The sequence below is a fragment of the Lissotriton vulgaris genome, chromosome 11 (assembly GCF_964263255.1).
Source record: "Lissotriton vulgaris chromosome 11, aLisVul1.2, whole genome shotgun sequence".
Classification (NCBI taxonomy): domain Eukaryota; kingdom Metazoa; phylum Chordata; class Amphibia; order Caudata; family Salamandridae; genus Lissotriton; species Lissotriton vulgaris.
The window spans coordinates 1,003,563,040-1,003,588,237 of NC_141699.1; the positions used below are offsets into that span (position 1 = coordinate 1,003,563,040).

At 46.9% G+C, this 25,198-nt stretch overlaps 1 protein-coding gene across 2 annotated transcripts in view; it reads left to right on the forward strand.

Moving 5' to 3' along the window:
* The first annotated feature begins 8,504 nt into the window (after positions 1–8,504).
* Positions 8,505–25,198, forward strand: part of PHC3 (polyhomeotic homolog 3) — a 499,049-nt gene continuing 482,355 nt past the window's right edge. The window contains exons 1-2 of one of the 2 annotated variants that reach the window (XM_086944296.1): positions 8,511–8,693; positions 16,602–16,738. The gene's annotated coding sequence lies outside the window, so the exon portion shown is untranslated. Of the gene's footprint in view, positions 8,694–16,601; positions 16,739–25,198 lie in introns of both variants that reach the window. The other variant, XM_086944295.1, reaches the window with a different exon arrangement.

Sequence of the window (25,198 nt, forward strand, 5' to 3'; positions counted from 1 at the left end):
AAATATCTGTATCAGTCGCTCACTTTGTGTATAAGTGGCTGCATGGGTTGGTGAGTAGCTATATGAGTATCTATATGGGTTATTAGTTGGCATTTTGAGTATCAGTATGAGTGTCTGAGTGTCTCTATGGTTCGGGGGTATTACTTAGTGCATAGATGCATGAATGAGTGACTCACTGTATGTGTTGAAGACAGCATGTGTGCAGGACTGTGTGGGTTAATGAGTGTGTGTATGGGTGTGTTGGTGAGTGAATGACTGTCTCAATAGTGTCCTCATGAGTAACTACATATGTTTTAACTTAGTATATGTGAGTATTGGTGTGTGTGAGAGTGAGAGATTGGAAGAGTTACTGTATAAATAAGTATGTGTTTCTATAAGTGATTGTTTAAGAGAGTAAGTATGTGTAAGTTTCTGTAGAAGTACGTGTGGTGGTGGGTGTATAACTGCATATGCAAGTAAATGGATGTTTGATACTTTGCATGTGTGACAATGTGTGAGAGTAACTCTATGGTTGAGTGTTGGTGTGTAACAGGAGGTATAGGTGTATGAGTACATATGATGAGTGACTACATGTATGGGTGACTGTATAGGACTGTTGGTGAATGAGTGGGTGTGTGTGTAGATCTTGAAATTACTGAATAGGTTGTTGTAACTAGTATTGGTATGTCCATTGTTTTGAAAATGTTAATTTCTATTTTTGAGTGTGTATCAAAGGTTATATTAGGGTGAGAGTGGGTCTGCCACTCTATCACAAGGATGATGTCATTAGCGATGTCATCAGTGATGTCATTTGAGATGTCATCAGTGATGTCATGAGTGATGTCACTGACTATGTCATGAGTGATGTAATATGTGACGTCATCAGCAGTGCATTGTGTGTGCGCAAGTTATGGTTATCTGAACTAACTATAACAGGGGCATTTCCATGGTTTTGTACGAGTGAAATGTCCAACTAACTATAACGCCCTGAAACCTATAGTTTTTTTCAGTGAATTTCTAAGGTTTTTTAAATGCTAATTTCTAAGAATAACGTGCCTGAAACCTATGTTTTTTTCAGTGAATTAATAAGGTTTTTTAAATGCTAGTTTCTAACTATAACGTGCCTGAAACCTGTGGTTGTTTCAGTTAATTTCTAACGTTTTTTAAATGCTAGTTTCTAACTATGCCTACAGAGGTAGGACATGTGATGAAAGAAGAAACAACGCACAGAAAGAGAAAAAAAAGAAATGCAGAAAGAAGGAACAGAAGTCCACAAAGACCAAGAAAAGTGCAGGAAGAAGAAGAGATGTACAGAAAGAACCAACAGAGGAACAGAAAGTCCTCCTACGCCCACAACTTTTTCAGACGGGTACTGGTGGTAACAGAATCTGACTAACCAAGCCTAGAGCCAGTGCTATGCTAAAAGACACTTAGAATACAGTGAAAACACCTACATACACTAGGGAACACTATGCGTTGGGGTGCCCCTGTGATTACCCTGACCTCCTCAGTAAGACCCTAGTACATAATAGGGCATGGGGATTAAAACTACCTCTTAAAATGTGCCTGTGAACAGAATATGGTCCCTACCTCGCATACCCCGACGCTTCCCTCGCAGTCCCGGACCTCACAGTCCGATCCATCGGCGTCCCCAGCAACCCGGACTCCATTCTTATCTCCTTCATTACATGACCCAATCAGGAAGAACGGAAAACCGGAAGGACTCCTGAGTAACCCCGGAAGTCCCTCCCCCTACTCAGAGACGGAGGATGGAAAAGCCGGAAACGAAGACGGCGGAGGGTGCAGAGAGTTCGACTCGTGGCTGGAGACGGCTTGCGGTGACCCTGAGAAGAAGAACGGTGAAGAGGGAGAAGACGAGGAAGTCTGGACGGAGGACTGGTGGAGTCCAGGGGAGGACGCTGGAGAGCGGCCGCAACTCGCGGGAGAGTTGCGGCGGGGGGCATGTGAGTAACGAACCCCTTTGTATATCTAGCGTGTAAATAGCCCTAGTGTAAACAGACACCACCTCCCTTTTTCTCACCGACCACTGTAGATATTGTATAGTAACTTCTCTCAGTCACCGGCACTAGTGTAAAACTCCCTGCACTTACTCAGCACTCCATCACCCTTCTCTCCTCCTAATCTTCATCGTACCCCCTCCCCATACCTCCCTCACGGTCTGTTCCCCTTCCGCACTCCTGGTGACGGTATTAGGTGCCAACGCAGTTAAAAGCGGTCGGACTATCGGCCCTTTTTTCTTTCTCTCCTTGCGCCACCTCCGAGGAACCACCACCCCGGTGAAGGACCAACTCGACCTGGTGGACGACGCCCCAACCGATGTCCGGCCAAGATACAGCCCTCTTCGAGGAACCGTCGTTGTGACCTCCAGCCAAGCACTTTCCCTGTCGGAGCTACCCCCTGTCCTTTTTCTTCTCAATAACTCTGTACACGGATAAATAAAGAGACATAGCCCACTATATACGGCCCCCCTCGCCTGTTATTCCGGCCCGCACACACCCCACGACTACAGTGCCAAATGGCGCGTTTGCACACTGGTGAAGGGGGAGCGGGCCTGAGGTGACATGTGTGCAAACACGCCCTGTGACCGTTTTTATTTTGGGGGATAAAGTCCCCTTGAATGCTGAGTGTCTCTTGGGTCCAACTAGCCCACCAGGTACCTCCAGTAAGCGCCACAGAGCTGCGTTGCAGAGAGGTGTAAAAAGGAGCATTGCCTGGACCACCTCTCTGCAACGTATTGCACTGGCGCTTACTGAAAGCACCTGGTGGGCTAGTTGGCCCCCATGGACCCTCAGGATTGAAGGGGAATTATTTCCCCAACTTAAAACGTGCTACAGGGCGTGTTTGCACACGTCACCTCAGGGCCCGTCCCCTCCCTTCACCACTGTGTAAACACTCCCTATGGCTGTTTTAATTTGGGATATTAAGTCCCCTTGAATCCTGAGGCTCCCTAGGGTCCAACTAGCCCACTAGAAACCTCCAGTAAGCACCACAGAGCTGCGATGCATAGAGGTTTAAAAAGGGGCACTGCCTGGACCACCTTTCTGCAACGCAGCGCAGTGGCAAGTACTGGAAGTCCCTGGTGTACAGGTTGGGACCCAGGGGCCCTCAGGATTGAAGGGGAATTATTTCCCCAACTTAAAACGCGCCACAGGGCGTGTTTGCACACATCACCTCAGGCCCCATCCCCTCCCTTCACCATTGTGTAAACACGCCCTGTGGCCGTTTTTAGTTGGGAGATTAAGTCACCTTGTAAATGTAAAATGTAAATTGATACTTGTATAGCGCACTACTCACCCGCAAGGGTCTCAAGGCGCTTGTACGAATACCGCTATGGAACCCATCCTGGCTTTTCCTGTGAGGCGTCCACTCCTGGGCACCCCCAGGGTGGAGGCTAGGCATCCTTAGCGTTGTGGGGGCCGTTGTGGAGATTAAGCAAGCTATTGCCCAGAGTTGCAGAGTGGGACTCTATGATACGAATAGGCACCAATGCGAGAATTATCAGGTCCGTGGAATTTTGAGCCCAAGACCCGCCGAGGCGGGGAATTGAACCCTGGTCCCGGGCTAGACCTCTGCATCAGGGTCTGCCGCTCTAACCATTGAGCCACACTTCTCCACTTGAATCCTGAGGGCCCCTAGGGTCCAACTAGCCCACTAGGTCCCTCCAGTAAGAGCCACAGAGCTGCGTTTCAGAGAGGTGTAAAAAGGGGCGTGGCCTCTGAACACCTCTCTGAAACGCAGCTCCCTGTCGCATACTGGAGGTACCTGATGGGCTAGTTGGCCCCCAAGGACCCTCAGGATTCAAGCGGATTTAATCATCCAACTTAAAACATGCCACAGGGCTCTTTTGCACAGTGGTGAAGGGAGGGGGCGGGGCCTGAGCTGACATGTGTGCAAACACACTACATTCCTCTGCAGTCTTATTGGGGGCCCATGTCCCCTACAGGCTCTAAATGGTCCCTCTGGTCACTAGGCCAGGCACAAGCTATAGGACAGGGCAGGGCCTGAACTTTTAGACCCCTTTCTTAGTCAAGGTGAGAGCAAAGTGTGGCATGTGTGTCTTGGATTGCTGGGGCTCTCCATAATGCCAAAAGAATGCAGTCACTGGAGTATCACCCTTGTCACTGGTGGGTTGGAATGCTTGCATTAAAAAACTGTATAGACTGTTGCTGGGCTCAGCTGCTGGGATACAAATGGGATCTTCTTCATAAGGATTAAACCTACATCTTTATGCTCATATCTGCCTTGACTGGTCCTTTCAAGTAACTACAGATCAGAATCTCACACAAAGGCTACCGAAAAGTTGGGCTTTACTATTTCATTGTATATGGTGTGTTGTGGTATGGGGATACTTTGCGATGGAAGGAAAGGGTGCTATGGTGAAGAAGCGATCAAGAAATGCAAGCAACCAAAATGTTTAATGCAAGAGACTCGATTGCATAAAATGGTTATTTTTTCATCCCACTCCTTTTCTCCACCCCTGCAGCTGACATTGTGATTGTAATTGTAATTGCATTTATATAGCGCTTACTACCTCTGACGAGGCGTCGAAGCGCTTTTTCGGCGAGTGGCACTCTACTCTGGGACTCATAGAGGATTAGTGTTGAATTAGTATAGTGAAACATGCAAGTACATTTTAAGTGGTGGATAGGTTAGTCAGTTATTTGGATTTGGAATGATAGCAGAAGGATAGAGGAGGACAAAGGTTTGTATTTATATAGCGCTTGTTGACGCACGCTATTCAGGAAGCCTATAAAGGATTAGTGGCAAATTAATATGGTGAAATATGAAGTAATTTCAGAGGTGGATATTAGTCAGTTACTTGGAGTGAGAAGGATAGCAGAGGGATAAAAAGGGGAAGAAAGATTTGCATTCATATAGCACTTGTTACCCCTGATGGATGTTGAAGCGCTTTTCTGGCGAGTAGCATGCCACTCCGGAACCCATAAAGGATTACTGTTGAAAATGAGTATAGGAAAAAAAATATGAAGTAATTTGAGTAGCGGATATGTTATCCAGTTACTTGGGTAGTATATTACTATAGTTTAATATGGAATTTGAGAAGTGAACATGCACTCTCCATACCCGCCTGTACCTGTGGGTGTCACGTGGAGAAAAGAATCCCGCAACCACGGCAGCCAGCACGGAGAACCGATGCGTCAGTTTAAACGTGGGAGAAAGTGACGCAGCGGCTGCGCAAAGGGCTTTTAAATAAGCCCCGAAGTGTTTTCGGTGAATGACAGCAGAGGCAGCTAGGTGTGTGACGTCAAACATCGTTTAAAGAAATCCCAAGGACTCCCAGGCGGCGCGCGCGAATACCGCAGCATGAAGGAAAAAAATATCAGGCGGTTGGGTTATTATTATTACGGAGAGCTCGCGATATTTCAAGCTTCCGCGGGTTAAGCAATGTTTCAGTGACACTGGCGCGGCAGAACACGAGCCTTAACTTGGCCTTTAATTCTTGTAGTCCGACTGCTGAGTTTTTTCCTGGAACCGCGCGCTTGTTTGGAACACTAGACACGTTCATAGCAAACTGGAATATGTTGCAGGAATGAAATGTAACTAGAAATCCACTCGATGTTCTTCTTAGTAGTCGGCTTTAAAGTTGATTAATTGTTTTCTCTGAACCAGGAGATAAAAGAGCCGGGTGACAGAGCAGAGGTGGGTTTGTCCCTAAAGTTTTTATATCATGGCCCGTCCCCTCCTTCTACACTCTTTGTGATCTTTAAAAACTTTATTGGTGCGTACCGTGAAATTAACAAGAATATCTCTACTTATTTTTTACGTGATATAGATTTGAGGGGACTCTTTCGACATGTGCCACATAGTTCTTTCAATACGCGCTGTCAGACAAAATAATTATGAATCTAAAAGCGAGGACATTCGCAGGTCCGACAGCAGAATGTAATAGACAGCGTGGTCGGTTCTGCACTTCTCCGGTGAGATAACAGTTCTATTCATAGCAGCGCCCGCTCAATGCTTTCTTTTTTGAGAAGTCAATAACACCAGGACGATTGAGTTGGGCGTACGTGATAGCTAATGTAGCGCCTAAATATAGATTGCATTGTGCGCTATAAAAGTACTGGCGAGAGTATTTCTGTTCGAACTAGCACTTTATGACGTTGGAAATCAGCATTGTGTGCTTACCACAACCCCACAGCAGGGCTTTCGGCTGTTGTGTTCGGGTAGATCTCCAGTCGGCCATTCTTTCTCGCTGTTCCTTTAAGTATGACGTGCACATCTAATTGTACAATAATTAATATCTTCCTCTCGCAGCCAGTAGAAAGCAAAAGTGTTTTCCCTCTTTAAAGCTACCTCGCCGTGTTTTTCTTGCTTTGGCGATGACACGACATTCGGCACACAGTTTCACAGACTGCCTCCCACTGACATGTGCGCACTTTCAATTTCCATGTCACCCCAAAAAACGTATTATTATGAACCTAAAGTGAGTAATCTTTACGTTTACATAAAGTTAGGACGTCCAGTTAAACACCCAAACGTATGCGACGCGTTATTTAACAATCTAAACACGAACTGCAATTGGAAAAATAGTTCACTATTTCACAGTAGCTATTCCAATTTAAAAAGTTCATTTTTAGCGCACAAGGACACCAATGTCTAATAGGCATTTTATTGTGTTTTGACGTTAATACATACCGTATAACAATCCTGGTAGTTTGTCTTTATCCAGCAGGCGTTCATCTTAAATTGTTCACATTCACCTCACTGCTGAAATTGGACATTCCGTTGGCTCATCAGAAGAGCAGTATAAATGACTCGGCTACTTACCGGAAATCTTTAATACTCGAAGTTATAGTCTTTCTCGTCATAGTATGTTCCTGGGTGACTGCGTCGAGGAAGTCGGAAGAGGAAGGTAATTAACTTTACTTTTTAAAGTTTGTTCTGAAGTGTGTATTTTCCAAGTTGCTATTCATTCTTGCCTGACTTTCAGCTCTTGGGGTAAGGACAATTTCACGGTAAAGGAAATAGGACTTTAGCGATACCGTGTGAAAAACAATTAATGCCACAATGCAGCATTGTCACTTGGGAACTCTTCCAGGTAAACTTTGGTTGTGCTGCTACAGTTGAATTCACTGTCCATTTAATTCAACGTTTTTTTTTCTTTTTTCACATGTACTCAACAACTTTTTGTTCTCTAATTCTAATAACTGTGTATGTATTTAAAAGGTTACTGGTAACCCTGTTGATCTTAAAGTACGGCGTGTGCTTCAATGCAGCATTGCAATTCAATCGCCTGCGCCAAAAAACACTTAACCCCAAAATGTATATGTACAAAAACACTTTTTAAAGGACCGACTGCATTGTCATTGGTGATTGGTCAATTAAAAAAATGCATTGGGTGTTATACTGTACTGGATTGTAATCTCCGGTATTGATCATGTCTGTTCAGCATCATGATAACTAATAACTAACATTTCAGTACAACGGCTTTTGTCCAGTCTTTTCCGAATGAAGGTGGCGCTCAGGTTCAAGAACAAAAATAAAGGAAAACATGGAAATGCCTGCAAACCTAGCATTTATGGAAACATTGGCTCGGGGCTTCAAAAAAGGACACAAAACAATGTTTCACTTCCATTTGTTACATTTTGCGTGCACATTGTTAAAAAATAACCATGCTGCACGACAGCACCGAAGATGCGGCCCGCCGGTCACATGGCTAGTTTTCCAATCGTGGTTTCCTCCCTTGTACACTTTGTGATTTTAAGTGAGACATCTTTTATCCCTGGGCATCCGTATATTCTTTTACAGATATTGTGAGCCCCCCTGAGCACTTTCGTTTACACATGGCTTGCTATTCAGCAACTGCGGGAAGTCGGAAAGCCAGGAGCCGCTTGATGCTAAAAACTTCGCGCCTCAAGCACATCATAAATCCATAAATCCACGACGGTGCAAACTTTGGCTCTAGTACAGGCTGCCACTTTTCATCCTCTTGCATCGGAATGGGCAACGTTCCAAAAGGTCTGTTCCGTTCCCAATAACTAGTCACAAATCGCATTTTAGGTCCCAGTGAAAGCCCCCTCGGTTCACTACTTTGAGACTACTTAGAATGAACAGTATTTCTAAAAATGCACCTGTACTCAGCATAGTTTTGATACTATTAGGATGTTGCCTGATATTCTCTCTAATAACATGTTGTACTTTGGCAATGCCTTGTCACTATCAGAATCTGTATTCATGTTGCAATGCCTTGTCATTATCAGAATCCGTATTGATGTTTTACATTGCTTATACTCTCAATAAAGCATTCACAACTCAATAATTAACAGTATTTGGGGTGCTTGAGCACCGCGCTTCCTCTGTTGGTGGCTGCTGCGTTTTGTTGTTTAAGTGATATTTTCCAGTTGGTAACCGTGGTCTGGGCCTCCTTGCGTGCCCTACCAGGTGCCCGGGAAGGCGGCCGCCACCTGGGCCCCCTGACGCAGGCGGGCCCTGCTGCGCTGACCCTGGCCGGCAGGTACTCTCTGCCGCGCATGCGCACGGCCCTCCTTCTCGCGGGCAGAGAAGATGGCGGAAGTCGAGACGGGCTGACTGGGCTGCAGCCGCGAGACAGCGCCGGGTACCAGACGGCGGTTGGCGGAGGGGGTGTGTCCTAGAATAGTGTCTGCGCCACGGCGCTGGGAAGCAGAGGAGGCGGCTGCGGGGAGAGGATACACGGCCAGCGGCGTTCATGCCAGGTAAAAGAGCCGCCGCTGGCCCAGCTGTGCGGGTGGGTGGCCGGGCCAGGGGGAGGGGGTACCCGGGGATTGCAGGGCTGGGGCCGAGGGGCCCTGGGAACCTCGCAGCTGCTCAGCACCTGGGGATGGAGAGCTGCCAGCGGCTGAAACTTTACAGGGTGGATCTGACAGCTCGAGCAATCAGCTGTGATCGACGTTTTTGAAGGGATTGGGCTCGTTTCCCAAGATTGCTTTAATGTATAATTTCAGTCCTGCTTTAATGTATAATTTCAGTCCGACGAGATGACCGGCATTTTTCTTATGTTGGCGAAAATCGCATTAAAGTAATTAGGAAGTGTCCATCAAATGGCGAAGTAAGCAGGCACGCTCTCTTATCCAAATCAGAGATATGCTATTAATTCCGTGTTGCATTGCATGGGGTACTGTGAATTATGAGTGGAAATAGTAAAGAGGTGAATATTGGGTCCGTTTTAACCCTGCGTTGAAAATTTGCCGGACAAAAGAGGTGTGTAAGGGGCTGATCCTAATAAAATACACGCAAGTGCTCCATTTTAAATCCCAAACCGAGGTGATGTTCTCCGATGATAGACAAATTTGGGGAATGGGTTGTTGTCAAAGAGGAGCAATTGGAAAAGTCGCGCTTAGGAAGTTTATAGGTAACCTATTTTCTTTGTCAAATGTAAATAATATTTCCCACTATATTTGCCGTTGACTTTAAGATCTCGTTCTTACTTTTGCGTGTTATTGATGGATGGCAGACCTTTTTGGGGGGGTTTGTAGAAATATAAGAACCGATTTAGAATGACAGAGGAAGACACTTGATATTCTCCATTAGTGGCCATAGGGTTCCGTTCTCTACAATACACAAGACACTACATCTCCCCTTTTTTAAATTAATAATACAAACAGAACCTATATATCATAGTTCCTCAATGAAACGTCGAGGTGCTCAAACCACTCTTCCAGATATCCTGGTGTGGGGCTGAGGAGACACAGGAGAAACAACTGTAGAAGGCACTGGTGAGCTAGCCACTGATGCAGTCCTGGGGTTCTCTTGGCCCTCTGATGACAGAGTCTCACTCCAGATGTCTGGAACTGACAGACTCTGAAGCAGATGCTTGAAATGTAAGGAACCCCTTGCAATAAACTTTCCAGGATGGTGAGCAGTTATCACGTGCCCCTTATTAGTCAAAACATAATAAAGCCTGAGTAAAGGGATGAGACCTGAAAGAAGATGGCCTTATCAAGGTGAACTGGAGCCATATAGGAGTTTATTTATATACAAACCATCCGAGAATATTAAGTTACTGTTTTCCCCCAAACCTACTAACCCCAGGAAAAAAGAAAGGATAATTACAGGAACAGTCAGAAGACTCAGTCTTTTCTTTGCCCCACCCCTATTTTTTGTTGTTGGTTTGTTTCACTTTAATGACAAATAGGGCTCAGGCAAACACACAGGTGTGGAAAATGAGTCCTATCCTACACAAATCTGAAGGTAAGCCTATGACTTACTGCTGCCTTCTTGTTCTTTCTGTAGTAGTACAAAGCTTTATTTCGATATAGAGATATCTTAAAAGCACATAACAATAAAAATAAAATTCATGTTATTAATAAAAACACTTGATAAATAATTAAAAAGACGAGATAAAACAGTATTAAACCATTTACAGCTTTGAGTTCATTGAAAAAAGAAAAACGAGGGATTGCCTAAGAAAGAGTTTATCACATAGCTTTAAATCTGATCACCCATGCCCAGCTAAGAAATTTGGCTACCCCACACGCCAGTACTGTATTAGGGTTAGATTATATAAAATTCTTAATGCTGGGGCATAGCCTCTGGTCTCAAGTAGGCGACAGACAGGTTTTAGCCATTTGGATCTGGGCTTATTGTAGGCACTGCAAACAAAAAAGACATGTGGGATGGTTTCCAGTTCAGTGCTGCAGTGCGGGCAACACTCAAGCGTCTGGTAGGGGGGTTTCCATTTAGAGGTGCGTTCACGGACTGGTAGGGTTCCCATTCTAAACTGAACATATAAGGCCCTATCTTTGGGTTTTCTAATGAAGTCCATGTAGGGTTCAAGCAAGGGTACGGTCTTATGCAGTCGAAACTCATCAGTGAGTCTCCCCAAGTTATCCGCTCAAGATTCTTGGGCGTCGACCCACAGCCAGTAAGCCCGCTTGACTTCCAGTTTGGATAATGAAGCACCGGACTCCCACGCGACCCATAGGCAAATGGCCGTAAGAAGTTCCTTCATTTTAGAGAGCCAGACAATTTTGTGAGACCTCTGCAAGTTCATGACTTCTTTAAGGCCATCTGCGTAGCTCTCTAGCTCTGGTGTGCGCCACAGGCGAGCCCAATAAAGAAGCGGACGCAGAATTATAAGATCTTTGATAGATCTGCGTCCAAGATCGTATTGAATGGGCTTGCTAGGGGTACTCCTGGGGATGGACAAAAGCTCCTGGTAGAATTTGTTTTCGGCCATTACGAGGGAGTCAACATTATTAAAACCCCAGAGCTCTGCCCCGTACAATGCACTGCCTACTGCTTTAGCAGAATAGATCTCTAAGGCAGGAGCTATGGGTCTTGATACTGAGGATCTATGCTCCCTGCTTATGGCGCCCACAACCCGTTTATGGTTTAAAGCCATTTTTTCGATGTGAGGGTTCCACTTGAGTTGGTCTGATATCCTAATCCCAAGATAGTCGAACATTTTAACTCGCTCTAGTGGCTCTTCATTAAGAGTGAGCATGCGATTGGCTTTTCTACTGGGATTAAAATAAAGGAGCTTGGTTTTAGAAGTGTTAATAACCAAGCCCCTTAAATTACAGAAGACACAAAATCGATCCAGCAATTTTTGGAGCCCCATGGGCGTTTTAGAGACTAGTAGCGTATCATCGGCAAAGAGCATGGCGGGGACTTTCTGTTTTTGAGCTTCCGGGTGGCACCCTACTGAATGAAGTAGATGACCTAGAAGGAGAGAGAAGAAAGAAGAAGTTGAAAGAAGTTATTTTCTCATCGATCACAACACTAAATAATTTTCCTGATAATGAATACGCCATTATTAAGGAACACATTCAGCCTCCTTGCTTCTTTTTCTGCCCATCCCTCCCATAGTCACGTTTTAGAATGGGCGAAACACCCCAGTTTGCAAATATGCCTTTGAGTCTTCCAATTACTCGCTCATGAGTGATTGATGAAAGGTCTTCCACTAGAGGAGACTGGGAGTACTCACCTATGAAATGGCCATTTTCAAGGGATCTAAAGAAGTCAACCACATTTTTCCCTAGACATGTCTCGGAAGATCCGACATGTTAAAAGATGCAGTGTTGTTTTGGCATTTAAACAGTTACACAAATGACAAGCCTGACACTCATTAAGATGAGAGAACAAGACATGGTCCAGGAGGACTCGCATTGTGGCAACAATTCCCCGATGTACCTCATGGCCACTTCAATGACTTGCTGATTTAGACTTACAGGAATGACACTGCTCGAGCCTCGCAAGATGATACCTTCTTGTGTAATGGACAGTTCTTTGCGCATATTCTTGAATTTCCGATATTCACTGTCGTTATCAAGAGGTTGAGCATGTGTTCTCCAGGATTGATGCATATTAATGGGTAAACAACCTTTACAACGCAACGTTTACCACGCAGTGCCTTTACGACGCAACTTTTACAACGCAAATCATTACAACGCATTGCGCTGGGGGGCGCTCTAGGATAGGGAATAGGTTTAATTTACTATCCAACACCTTCCCTACTATCCACGGGGACTGGAGTTGGAATAGTAAATTAAACTATTCACTATCCAGCGCCCCAAAGCACTATGCGTTGTAAAGGCATGCATTGTAAAAACCGCGTTGTAAAGGCATGTGTGGTAAAAGCATGCGTAGTAACATCATACATCCATATTAATGTCTTTGAGGATGAGCATATTCCTATCTGCATTGATAGCAGCACTTATATGCTCCGCAGACACAGCTGCAGGAGTGCTGGCTCTTCCAATAAATTTAACTTGGGTCTCGGCCACTTTAGAATGGGTATCCTGACACTGTATGGGCACTCGGGGAAAAGTAGTTGGCAGGGGTTTAAATCTTTTCCTGACCGGTGCACAATGGTGAAGTCATACTCTTGCAGTCACAGCCCTCACCTCTGAATGCGAGGGGCCATTTTGGCCTTTGGATTGCCAAAAATTATGAGCAGTGCTAGGTGATCTGTAACCAGCTAAAACTGTTTCCCATACAGAAACACATGAAAGCGTTCGCAATCCCACATAATAGCTTGGTTTCCTTTCGCAGTCTGTGACGAACACCTCTGCCAGACTTATCCTGGACATCCCTAGCTGAAGTCACATCTCCGGTCATCTGAGAGACCTCCACTGGCTCCCGATCAACAGAAAAATCCCCATCAAGCTCCTCACGCACACCTACAAAGCCCTCCACAACCCTGGACCTGAATACCTCAACCACCGCTTCTCCTACATACTGACCAGACACCTCCACCCATCTGGCCCTGGCCCCTCTCCTACGAATCTGCAAGACCTCAGCTGAAGGAAGATCCTTCTCCTACCTCGCTGCGAAGACCTGGAACTCCCTACCTCTGCACCTCAGGCAATCACAATCGCTACCTCAATCCAGGAAGGACCTCAAGACCTGGCTCTTTGACTTAACTGCAGACCCCCCCCCCCCCCAGCGCCTTGAGACCCTCACAAGTGAGGAGTGGCGCTCTATAAGAACTCTGATTGATTGATTGCCTAGCACAAGTCACAATACGCCTTTGTGCGTTAACATGTCCATCATGTTGGGCAAGAATCACGCCCAAACCCAGTGGGCTGGCAATCTGTGTATGCAATTTGGGATCAAAGTAAGTCATTTGAGTAGCATTTACAATTGCATGTTTAAATGACTTGAAACTTTGATTTCATTCCCGTACCAATGAATTGAAACCGTACACTTCGTTAACTCACAGTGGCAAAGACTTGGATGTAACTGGAACAGTAGCTGGTCATACTAAGAAAAGAATGCAGCATGGTTACATCTTGTGGAGGGGAAGTAGATGTCAAAGCCTGAACCTTGGCTGGAGATCGAGTCATTCCTCAATTCGAGAAAATGTGCCCAAAGAATTTTTGTTTTGTGAAATTCGTACTTTTCAGCATTCAACGCATGACCTGCATCAGCATGTAGACGGTACTCTTGTGTAAGAGCTGTATCATATTTCTTTTGTGTGGCCCCAAATACTAGTATATCATCACTGTAATTGAAGCAATGCCTGACAAGCTGTATAATGCGACAAATTACATCTTGGAACAGTTCGGCTGCTGAAGACACTCCGAAACTCAATCCTTTGTATCGGAACAAACAAACATGAGCTGAAAAGGTGGTATGTACCTGCAATTGTTTTCAAATTCGAGCTGATGATATCCTTTCTTCAGAGGAAGGCGTGACGTTTTTTTGGCACCATTCAACTGGGTGATCATATCGGCAATATGGAGACCTGGATTTAGTTCTCTTTCAATTGCCTTGTTTGTTTGAGGCATGTCAACGCATTCGCACAGACCCTCCACTGTTCTTCTTAGGTACCACCACCAGGTTTTCTGAATCATACGAAGTGAACGCACTGAGGGTGTGAGCTTTGCGGGCTTTGGCGTGACTGGGAACCGACGTATCATGGTCTGGCTCCCGCTGACAAATAGGTGTTACTTTTGGGCCATTGCCCAAGGGACGGTATTCCCAAACTATTTCGTGGGATATAATTTTTTGGAGTTGAGGGTACCGACGTAGCAGTGTCTGGCTCCCTCTGCTGACAGTGGACACTCCCGGTGCACTGCCTTAATAACAGTGTTCCCGAAGTACCTCGTGGGACAACACTTCCCGGAGATGGGTGTTCATGTGGATATCAACAACTAGAATTACCAGTTTTGTCATGGAACACTGATTCAGTTGTCTATTCTGCCTTGAAAAAGTCTGAATACTAACATGTACAGACGAAACACATGTTGGCATCAAGAATTGCTGGGAATTTGTTGTACATAAAGAAGGTCTTTCTCTCATTTATTTGGTGAATGGTCCTTTGAAACCGACGTTGGACTGGAATAGGATATATTCGCTTTTGGACTCTCAGATTTTGATACATTTTGTTTTGATATATTCTTATATGGGATATATAATTTGATTTGAAACATTTTTTTGTGACTAGTAAGGGTGTGCTACAACTGTCTTTTAGATATGCTTATGTGCATGTGCTTGCAACTTGCCGACAGCACCCTGACATTTTATATGGTTGATCAAATATTCACGCTTATATTTAATTAATAATTGTACTGCTGCTTCTTCATCTAGAGGTGGGGTGTATCCCCTTTGGGATTGCTACTGCCAAATATATTTTTTGTAAATTTAGGTACCACCACTATCGGTGACACCAATGGCATTGGACCAGTAGAGCACTCAATGATATTATGTTATAGCAAAGTCTCAATTTCTTCATCAACAGCCTCTTGGAGATGAAATGCAATTCGACAATGTCGACAATGTCGATGAGCAACAGGAGGAATAGTCTCATTAATGTTGAGCCGCACTTTCATTGTCATAAGTTTTCCTAATCCATGACACAATGACAGAAACTGATTTACTATGTCATGATGAGCATTGATAATGTAATTCACAGAAATTAGTCGCATATCAGCAGCAGTACTAAAACTGAGTAGACAAGAACTTGACGAAATGCCCTGAAAGACATGAATTGGGGCTTGTACTGTTGTCTTTTGATGTTTCATAGTCACCATATAGGAAACCTGACTTTGCAATGGTTTCGAGGCTGCCCATATGTACACTTTGGTTTTCTATAGTGCGAGATGGGGCAGTGGATGCAATCTTTGGCACTATTCAGGGTGGCATGATGTTTATCGACTCATCACTGCCTAAATTGAATGGCTTGTAGCAACTCTTGACCTTCAGTTTAATTTTTGTACAGTATCCAAAGGAATTTTTTGATTTCACTTGTCGATCCTTTTTCAACTTGTATTCTTCGTTGCAGGAAGCCAAACCCACATGTGCATGTCTTTCAATAGCCAGCATAGACACCGCACATCCATCTTCTTCACTGTTGTTCAACATTGACGTTGAAGTTCCTTTAAACAAAGATTTAGATTACAATCGGCCTCTTTAAGCTGCTACAAGCCTCAACTTTTGTTACCATTTACTTCGATGAGCTTGACTGGAACACTTCTGGAACTTTCAGGCAGCCATTTTGTCTTCACGACATGATGCACTCACTTTTTCTCTCGCTTTGCAAACTATTACATAGTGGTTCTCTTTCTAGCATCCTTTACATATCTGTCCAATGGCATGACATTTACCTTCATGTAGAGAGGAAAATCCACAGCGAAAACACAGCTTCTTTTTCTTCGCAGACATCACTTTGCACCCTTCTACCTCGTGCCTTTTCTCGCTCCTCACATTCAACGCCGTATCACTGTCTGCCCCCCCGCCTCCATGTCAGCGGCTTGTTGGAGACACATTCTTCTACTCTGACTGCTAAAAGTACATGCTCCAGACTCCATTTTTCTCTTAGCATTCGGCCTCTGAAGGAATTGGAAAGGCAACCATGCATAACTCTGAGACAAATGGCTTCTTCATCATTGAACTCGTTGAACTTAGTATTTGGTGAGCATTTAAAGTCTTTCAACAAATTCATCCACCGTTTCACCAGCTCTCCATCTCTCCTGAATGAAGATATACCTTTCATAGTCCGCGTTCTGCTTTGGATTGAATTTAGTGTTCAGCATTTCTTTAATTTAACCGAGTGAAGTTTCTTCGCCTCTTTGTATTTTTTTCATCACTTCCTTCACTCTGTCACCTGCTAAGTTTTTGAGATACTTGCTTATCTTTTTGTCATCCGCTTCTTCTAGCACATCAGTGAAATCATTGAAAGCTTCAATCCAGACAATCCGTCTAGCATCAATACTCTGTTTCTTGGCAACATCGAAAGCGGACCGTGGTTCTAGGAAGGTGGCAGCTGTATAACCAAGTGTGGGACTTACTGACGGTGAGAGTTGAGTTCACTCCAATACTGTCTGCTGTCCTTTAGTACCTGTCTCATTCATACCATCTCTAAGGCCTTGTGACATGCTGGCCTCTGGTTGATCCCCAACAGGTTTTGATAACTTGGCCTCTTTTCTTCTCAGGCATCCGAGCTTTCAATCTTTGAAGCTCTTTGGAGTTATACTGAGCCCCACCCGGCTGCTCCAGTGATGTTCCTCTACAGCAGTGGCGTCTCCTCCTAATGGTGGAGGAGTGTCACCCCACTGCCTGGCTCAGAGCCAGCAAATGTAAAATAAAACGATGTTCTTGCATCGTTTTATTTTGCGTTTCCCGGCTCTTAGCCAGTGGTGTTGGCAGAGGCGGGGCCTAGACATTGAAGGGGGGAGGAGTGCTACTTGCACTCCACTCCCTAAGTTTGCATATGTGTTTGGCCGGCTATCTCAGGCCAACCAAAACACACATGCGCACTTAGGATTTCTCCAACCCAGCTGCATTGAGCAGCCGGGCTGGAGAAACCCCACAGACTCCTTGGTCTGAGCAAGGCGTCTTTCCTACCTGCTCAGACCCATTCCTGCGCTGCAGCACTGGATTGGATTGGAGTCTAAATTAAACTTTCAGCAGGGCTTTCACTTTCTTCAAAGGTCTCCTACTGGCTGGAGTTGTGCCTTGACTCCACATACGTCAACTGTCGATTCTTCACTTTGATGGAAGCGCACATAGCACGCAAGAGTAGCTTTTCTGGACCTCGCAAATTCTCTAGGAGAGCACTCTCAACTCTTCAGGTTGCAGGGTTCATGTATCACCTATTTCGTCGACAGTTGATGTCTCCTCCCCATCCCTGTAGCATGTAAATTAACTACACCACACACAGAGCACAGGGTTGCATTTCTTTATTTCTATGAGTGGAACCGGTAACTGCCACGTACTTGTCATTAATTTTATTAACCACACCAATCACTTACATCACTAGACTGTGGAGTCCGTTACGGAGCATAGGGGTTCTGCGCTCTAGAGTACACAAGGAACTATACTTTCTACATTTCTCTCTTTGTTTGGCCTCCATTTGATAAATATTTTTGTACAATTTTCCCCAGAGGTGTCAAGCTTCCATGTTCTGTAAGTTATCATTACACTGTATCTCCTCACAATGCCATGCAAAAGCTATTAGTGTCCATCTTTTAGGAAAAGGTATAATGTGTGAGTTTACCTACTCTTGCTGTTGTTGTGAGCGTCACCCTGCATAGGGTATCATTCATGTTTGGTATGTTGTGGCAAACCTTGTGGCAAGGCCTAGAGTGACAAATTGGTAATTGGGCCTACCATAATTTTACACATTCCTTTGAATAGTTGGCTTCAGATTTCCCACATCTTTGCAGTAGTTTGCAATGATATGTCCTATTGAGGAGCGTGCCCTCCTTTCTTTACAATACCAACACAAATTATTGTCAAGGCTTTCAGTTGAATGTATTCTTACTGGCATGCATTTCATCAGTTGAGCTTTGTGGTAGACATGGAGGCAATTGTTTAGCTAGGTGATGACTACTTTTATTTGCATCCTGTCTGTGTTTTGCTTTTTTAGGTCTCTTTCCAACATTTGTTTCAAACCTATCTGAAACTGCTGTGCAGTTGGATTTGAATGCACAATATATAACAGGCATGTACAGTATCCATATTCATAGCAGTATCACAGCTCTTTAATTAAGATTGTTGCTTCTTTGGCAACCTTGACTGTATTGCATTTTGACTGATTATGCTGTATTTATGTACATTTTTTTTTCACAACAAATTTTATTGAGTGATTAAGCAACATAAGACACGTGGCTCCCCACAGTCAGGAGATCACCACCAAGCATCATGACACATTTACATCACTAGCGCAAGTTCAATCAATTAGAGGAGAAAAAGACAAAAAGAATGAAAACCCCCCCTCCCCTCCTCCACCACCTGCCAACCCTCACTCCCAAACTACCCCGCTACCCACCCCTTATCCCTCCCTAACCTCATGCACGTGAGAATAGTAAACATTGTATATTTGGTTGTAGTGTGTTCGGTATGACACAGTTCTCAGGCCTGTGCGGCATCCTCCATCTATAGTTCTTCCTCATGTTCCACCGGGGGATCTAAGGTCAACCCCCTATAATCCGCCCACCGCTTCCAGATCTTAAAGTGCTTACGAGGGCATCCTCTCGCTTCAAACACCGGGCGTTCTAGCCCCATAAAGTAGTCTAGTCCAGCCTTCCATGCACACAGGGGGCTGCTCGCTCTCCCTTCCATGCCCGGGCCAGGTCTCTTTTGGCAACAACTAGACCCAACAACAATAGATGGCGTTTATATATGTTCCCACCGACACCCTCCAGTACATGAAGCAACCCTAATCGAGGGGTGCGGGGAAGATCCCAGCCCAGTACCTCTGACAGGCAACTCCAGACGCTCCTCCAGAAACCAGCCAATCTAGGACATGACCACACAGTGTGTAGCAGCGTACCCGTTGCAGCCCCACAGCGCAGACACTCCGGAGATCCAATCAGTCCCACCTTCCACAGCTGCTCGCGGTTGTAATAGGCTCTGTGTAGATACTTGAACTGAATTAGCCTAAGCCGCATTGCAATGGCAGTCCCCCGCGGAGACTCCAGGGCTTCCCTCCAATCATCCTCGTCCAGGGGACCAACATCTGCCTCCCAGGCCTTCCTGAGAGGAAGTAGGGTGGATGAGCAGTGACTGACCAGTGTCTGATAGATTCGGGAGACCTTCTTATCACCAAGGTCCCCCATGAAGACCGTCGCTTCTATTGGGCTAAATTCTGGGAGCGACTCTGTCAGCGATGCTGGGCGCGAGAACATGGCAAAGCTGTAGGTATTGAAAAAATTGGGTCCGTGGCATGTGGAACTCAGTACTGAGCTCCTGGAATGATTTGAGTGTGACCCCGGTCAATACATGGCCTAACGATGAGATCCCAATTGCGTCCCAGCTATCAAACCCCACTAGGGAGGCTAGCTCGGGGAGCAGCCCGTTGTTCCACAACGGAGTCTCTGCTGTTAATCTACCCCACCAGCCCATGCGACGCAGCGCTTGTCGCCACACCACAAAAACAATTCTCGTGACACACGGCAGCGTCCGCCGCATCCTAGCAGAGTAAAGGATTGTGTGTAGTGTGTTGACCCCCATCAGCGAGCGCTCCAGGGCATATGCTGGGCCCCCCCTGTCTCCATACCACCACTCATTAAGTACTAATAATTGGGAGGCCTGATAATAGGACAACATATCCGATATGGCCAGACCACCACAATACGTGGACTGGAAGCATGTCCGCAGCGCCACCCTGACCGCCCCCCCCGGCCCATAGGAAGCAGCCCAAGACCGAGTTGACCTGCCGAAACCACCAGGGGGTTAATGAGGTGGGGGTAGCTTTGCAGTTGGTATAGAAGACGTGGGAGCGCAACAATTTTGAAGATTGCGGACCTACTAAAAATAGTCAGGGGCATCCAAGACCATGTTTTCATGTCCGTCTGAACCCTCTCCCATACTGGCACTATATTGCGCTCCCAGGAGACATCCACTGATTCCGAGAGGAACACCCCTAGATACTTCAAGCCTCCGGTCGCGACCTGCAACCCTGATGCAAAGGGGTCTTCCACGACACCGCCCCCCAATACCCACAGAGTGGACTTGCGTGGATTTAGACAAAGGCTCGATACTTCCCCGAAAATACGCATGATTTCCAACACTCGGGGCCCGGAGCGGCGCAGGTCAGTAAGAAAGAATAGGGCATAGTCTGCATATAATGCGATTCTATCAGTGAGGTTCCCACTCCACACAAAGCCCCGCATCTGGGCGTCTATGCGCACCCAAGAGGCCAGCGGCTCCATCGCTAGGGCAAATAAGTACGGTGACAGTGGGCACCCCTGTCGGGTCCCCCGACCAATCGGAAATTTTCCCGAGACTGCCCCGGAGACACGCACCGAGGCTGTAATATCGGTATACAGTATTTTGATGTATGAAAGGAACACCGGGCCCAGGTTAAGACGAGGCAGGAGCGCAAATAGGTACGTCCAGCTAACCGAGTCAAAAGCTTTATCAATATCTGCTAGCAGCAAAGCCGCTCGTTCCCCCGCGGCTCCCATGGCATCAACCGCCGCTTGTGCCCACCGGATGTTGTGCCGCGTTGCCCTACGAGGCATAAAGCCGGCCTGGTCTGGGTGGACCAGGTCCGTCAATTATGGAAGTAGTCGGTTCGCCAGAGCCTTGCCAGGATTTTAGCTTCTATGTTAAGCAGAGATATTGGGCGGTATGAGGCAGGTCTGTCTGGGGGTCTGCCCGGCTTCTGAAAGACCACAACTTCGGCAGGACGCCAGTCAGGTGGCAATCTACCCTGTGTTCGCGCCGCCTCCAGCGCACTCCGGTAATGGGACCCCAGTTGGAGTTGAAATTTTTTATAGAATTCGCTCGGGAAGCCACTTGGCCCAGGCGCCTTCCCCGTGTTGAGCTGTCCCAATGCATCGCCTAGTTCTTCCGCTGTAAGGGGTACGTCGAGTGCCTTCTTGGCCTCCTCCGAGACCGCCCTCGGAGGCAAGTAGTCAATAAATTTAGCCACCTCGTCCGCCGATAGACACTCTCTCGGAGCATATTGCGCCGTGAAGTAGCTAGCAAATCTCGCCGCCAGCTCAGCCGGGTCCGTGATCACCACCCCATCCTCCGCAGTGAGGCCCGGCAGCGCAACCGGTTGGAACGCACGCTGACATAGCCTATGGAGCATTGTGCAGGACTTATCCCCCCACTGGTATACTCTACTCCGCGTGCCCAGCCACGCTTGTCTAGCCTCATCGAGCAATATAGATGCATAGGACTGTTGTGCCTGCAGGAGCAACCGCACCGCAATCTCGTCGCCCCCTCCCCGGCCTCGCCGTTCCAGGGATTCCACCAGTGTGGCTGCCTCCGCAATTGTCTCCCGGCGTTGCCGACGGGCCGCCGCACACCACGCGATATCAACACCCCGTATAGTGGGCTTCATCGCCTCCCACACCACGACTGCGTCTATATCATCCACCAAATTGTCCTGCCAGTAATGGGCAATCGCCCCCCTCAAATGTTGGACATAGCCGGGCTGCTGAAGGTGCCACGAGGACATCCTCCACCGGAACGGCTGTCGTATCTTAAGCAGCTCGACCATGATCGCTACTGGGGAGTGGTCAGACAGCCCCCTTGGTAAGATCCCGGCCTCCCGCACCCTGCTTAGGCAGACACAGGGCACAAATACATAATCCAGCCTTGAGAAAGAGCCATGCACTGCAGAAACATACGTGTATTCGCGCGCCTTGGGATGCATATGGCGCCACACATCCACCCAGCCCATCCCCTCCACCATAGCATTCAGACGGGTAGGAGGGGCAGCCGTTCATGTCTCCTGCATTCTCTGGCGGTCCATACGCACATCCATCACCTCGTTCCAATCGCCCCCCACTACTGCCAAGGACTCTGGGATATCCTCCCATACTGTAAACAGCTTCTCAGACATGGCTCACTGCAGAGGTGGAGGGGCGTAAACACTTCCAAAAACTACATAGAGGCAACCCCCACCATCCCTTTGACAAAAATGTATCGACCCTGTGGGTCTGCCCACTGCTTCTCGTGGACGTAGGCCAACCTGCGATGTACCAAAATAGCTACCCCCCTGGACCCTCTAGAGAACCCGGCATGGAAGACTTGTTGGTATCCAAACCTCTGTAGGCTAAGCACCTTGGATCCCATCATGTGCGTTTCTTGTAACAAAAGTACATCTGCCGCTTCCCTCTTCCCCCATCGCAGAATTGCCCCCCGTTTGATCTTGTCAAGCATCCCCCTGACATTCCAGGTTACAACACGAATGGACTCACTGGGGAGCCCTCGAGAAACATCAGCCATAGTCTAGTGGGACCAACCAAGTTGGTCCTCTGCGCCACACCCACACACTCAGCACCAGCATCAGAAAATCAAAGAAAATCACGTGCAGCCCCCCCTCCCAAACCCAGGTCCCCCCCACAACAACGCCAACCCCCCCACCTACCTCAACCCAAGCCCGCCCCAACTCTTCCCTTCCCTCCCCCCTGCACCCCACCCCCCTAACCCCTATACCTCATAGCACACTGAAGTACCTGTCGCAGCATGGGTAACCTCGGGCCCAAAACCGAGGACCCAAGGCCAACCATACCAATGGATCCCAACACCCCCGAACACAGTAAAACCACCCCCCCCCCCCAGTCAACTCCCCTTCTAGTAGGAGGTCGTGGCCCCTATTGAGTAGCCTCCCGAACCCCAACCGGCAATACCACACATGTACAAGGCACCATTTAGAACTGGTATCATAGGCAATGTCAATATATCTGACCGATGGGGCCTGGCCGTGCGACCCCTGTCAGCCGAGTCCACAGCATCCACAGACAAGTGCAGTTCTCCCCAGGTCTTCAACGTTTTTTCCCCGAGTGATCGGAGTCTATAGTTCCACCATCTTGTGTCTCACTTGTGCATGCGGATCTCTTCCGCGATCTGGACCTCCTGTTCCGTCCGCCTCGGGCAGGCTGGTCCCTCCGTTCCTGCGATGAACCCCCTGAACCACCCGGGTCCATGCCCGGCTGGGCATGTGGCCTGATCCTCACCGTTTCGTCAGTCCATTTAAATTTTTTTTTTTTTTTTTTGTGAAGGTAAAAACCCAGGCAGGCTAGAAGTACAAGAGCTAGCTGATTATGAAACACAATATTCAAAAAACACAAATAAAAAATGATTACTGCAATGCACTGAAATGATATCAAAAGAGATACTCTTTAATATAGATATATAAAAGATAAATATACATATAAAGTTAATACATTACACAATAGACATGTTAAATCATGAAGTTCATATGATTATTTTCAAAATATATAAAAAGACTTCATAACATATAAAAATAATTCTTTATCTTCAAGAGGATTCTCTAATTGTTGAGAATTAGGCTGTGGTCGTGTGTCAACGCGTTTCGACAAAAACATTTGTCTTCATCAGGACAAAACGGATGATCAGCCAATTTATTCTAAAAAGTGTTTTTGATAACCAGACAGATATAAAATGGTTGTGGGAAGTAAGGCACCTTTCCTTCTTTTTTACAAATCCGGATACGGTATGTGATAGCTGTCTAAGCAGTGTTCACTGCCACCTTCTTACTACCACCCATCAACACTTTCATTCATATCTTTTGGAGCGGGGGTGGAGATCTCAGGCTTTCAAGTCTTATTTTGTAATCACGTAGCAGCCGGTGAAAACACCGATGTTTATAGATTTATCATCTATTCAGAGTGGCCGTGTTCTTGTAGCTTCGTTTGTAGTCGTGTGCAAGACGCGGCGCCATAAGCCTTCATTTGTTTTACATTTAAAGACATCTTCGGGCGTATCGAAGAAATGCGTCCGTGACTGGTAAATCACATGCAGGCGGGCCGGATACAGCAGGGAATACTGGATTTTTAGACCCCGCAATTTGGCCATGGCAGCTATGAAGGAGTGACGCTGCTGCTCGACAAGCTTGGTGTAGTCGGGAAATATCATGATCTTCTGATTCTCGAGTGAAATAGAGTCCCTGGTTCTTGCTTCCCGCAGGATAGTGTCTCGATCATGATAATTCAAAAGTCTAGCTATCACTGGTCTGGGTCGCCCGCTCCATGACAAAGCAAGTGGAGAGAACCCCGAGGGCAGCCAGCCCTCCAACCACTGGGTTAGAAATTGTTCCATATTTACTTTCTCACACCTCTCCGGAAAACCTACGAAGCGAAGGTTATTTCTGCGTGCGCGCCCTTCGGCATCCTCCACATGGAGTGCGAGGCCCTTTTGAGTGTGTTCCATCGCCGCCATTTTCTGCTTCAGGGTCTTGACGTCGTCTTCCACCGCCGAAATCCTGGATTCCATCTCCGTAATCCGTGCCACTGCATTCCGTAGGTCTTGACGTAGCAGGGTCACATCCGCACCCACCGCCCCAATCTTGGCGTCCAGCATGTCCCTGGCCTGGGTGATTGCTGCCATGAGCGCCGCATTGTCCGGCCCCGCTCCATGACCTCCTCCGGATGCCCCGGACCCTCCACTGGGCCCTGTAAATTTATCAATGGGTCCTTGTTTGGAGGGACCGCCACCACCCCTGGTCATAACTGCGGTCAACCCCGGGGCTGCTACGATGTGGGTGTGCGCACCAATGCAGACTACACGTACCTCCAAGAACGTCCAGCGCAGGCCTGCCCAGCGGTTCCTCTGCACCTAGTTGTAAATGTCTTTGATACTGCTACTACCGGTATTGGGCTGGTTGCCTGGCCGAAACCAGAGCAGATGTCGCAAATCAGTATCAGACTGGCCTTTGGTGTATGCCCACTGCGCCGGCCACCTCGTGGTTCTGCAGTCCCGTGGCCCACCTGTTGCCGGCCGCTCTGCCCAAGTTCGTCAGGTGCTGCGGGCACATGTACGTTAGTGGCCG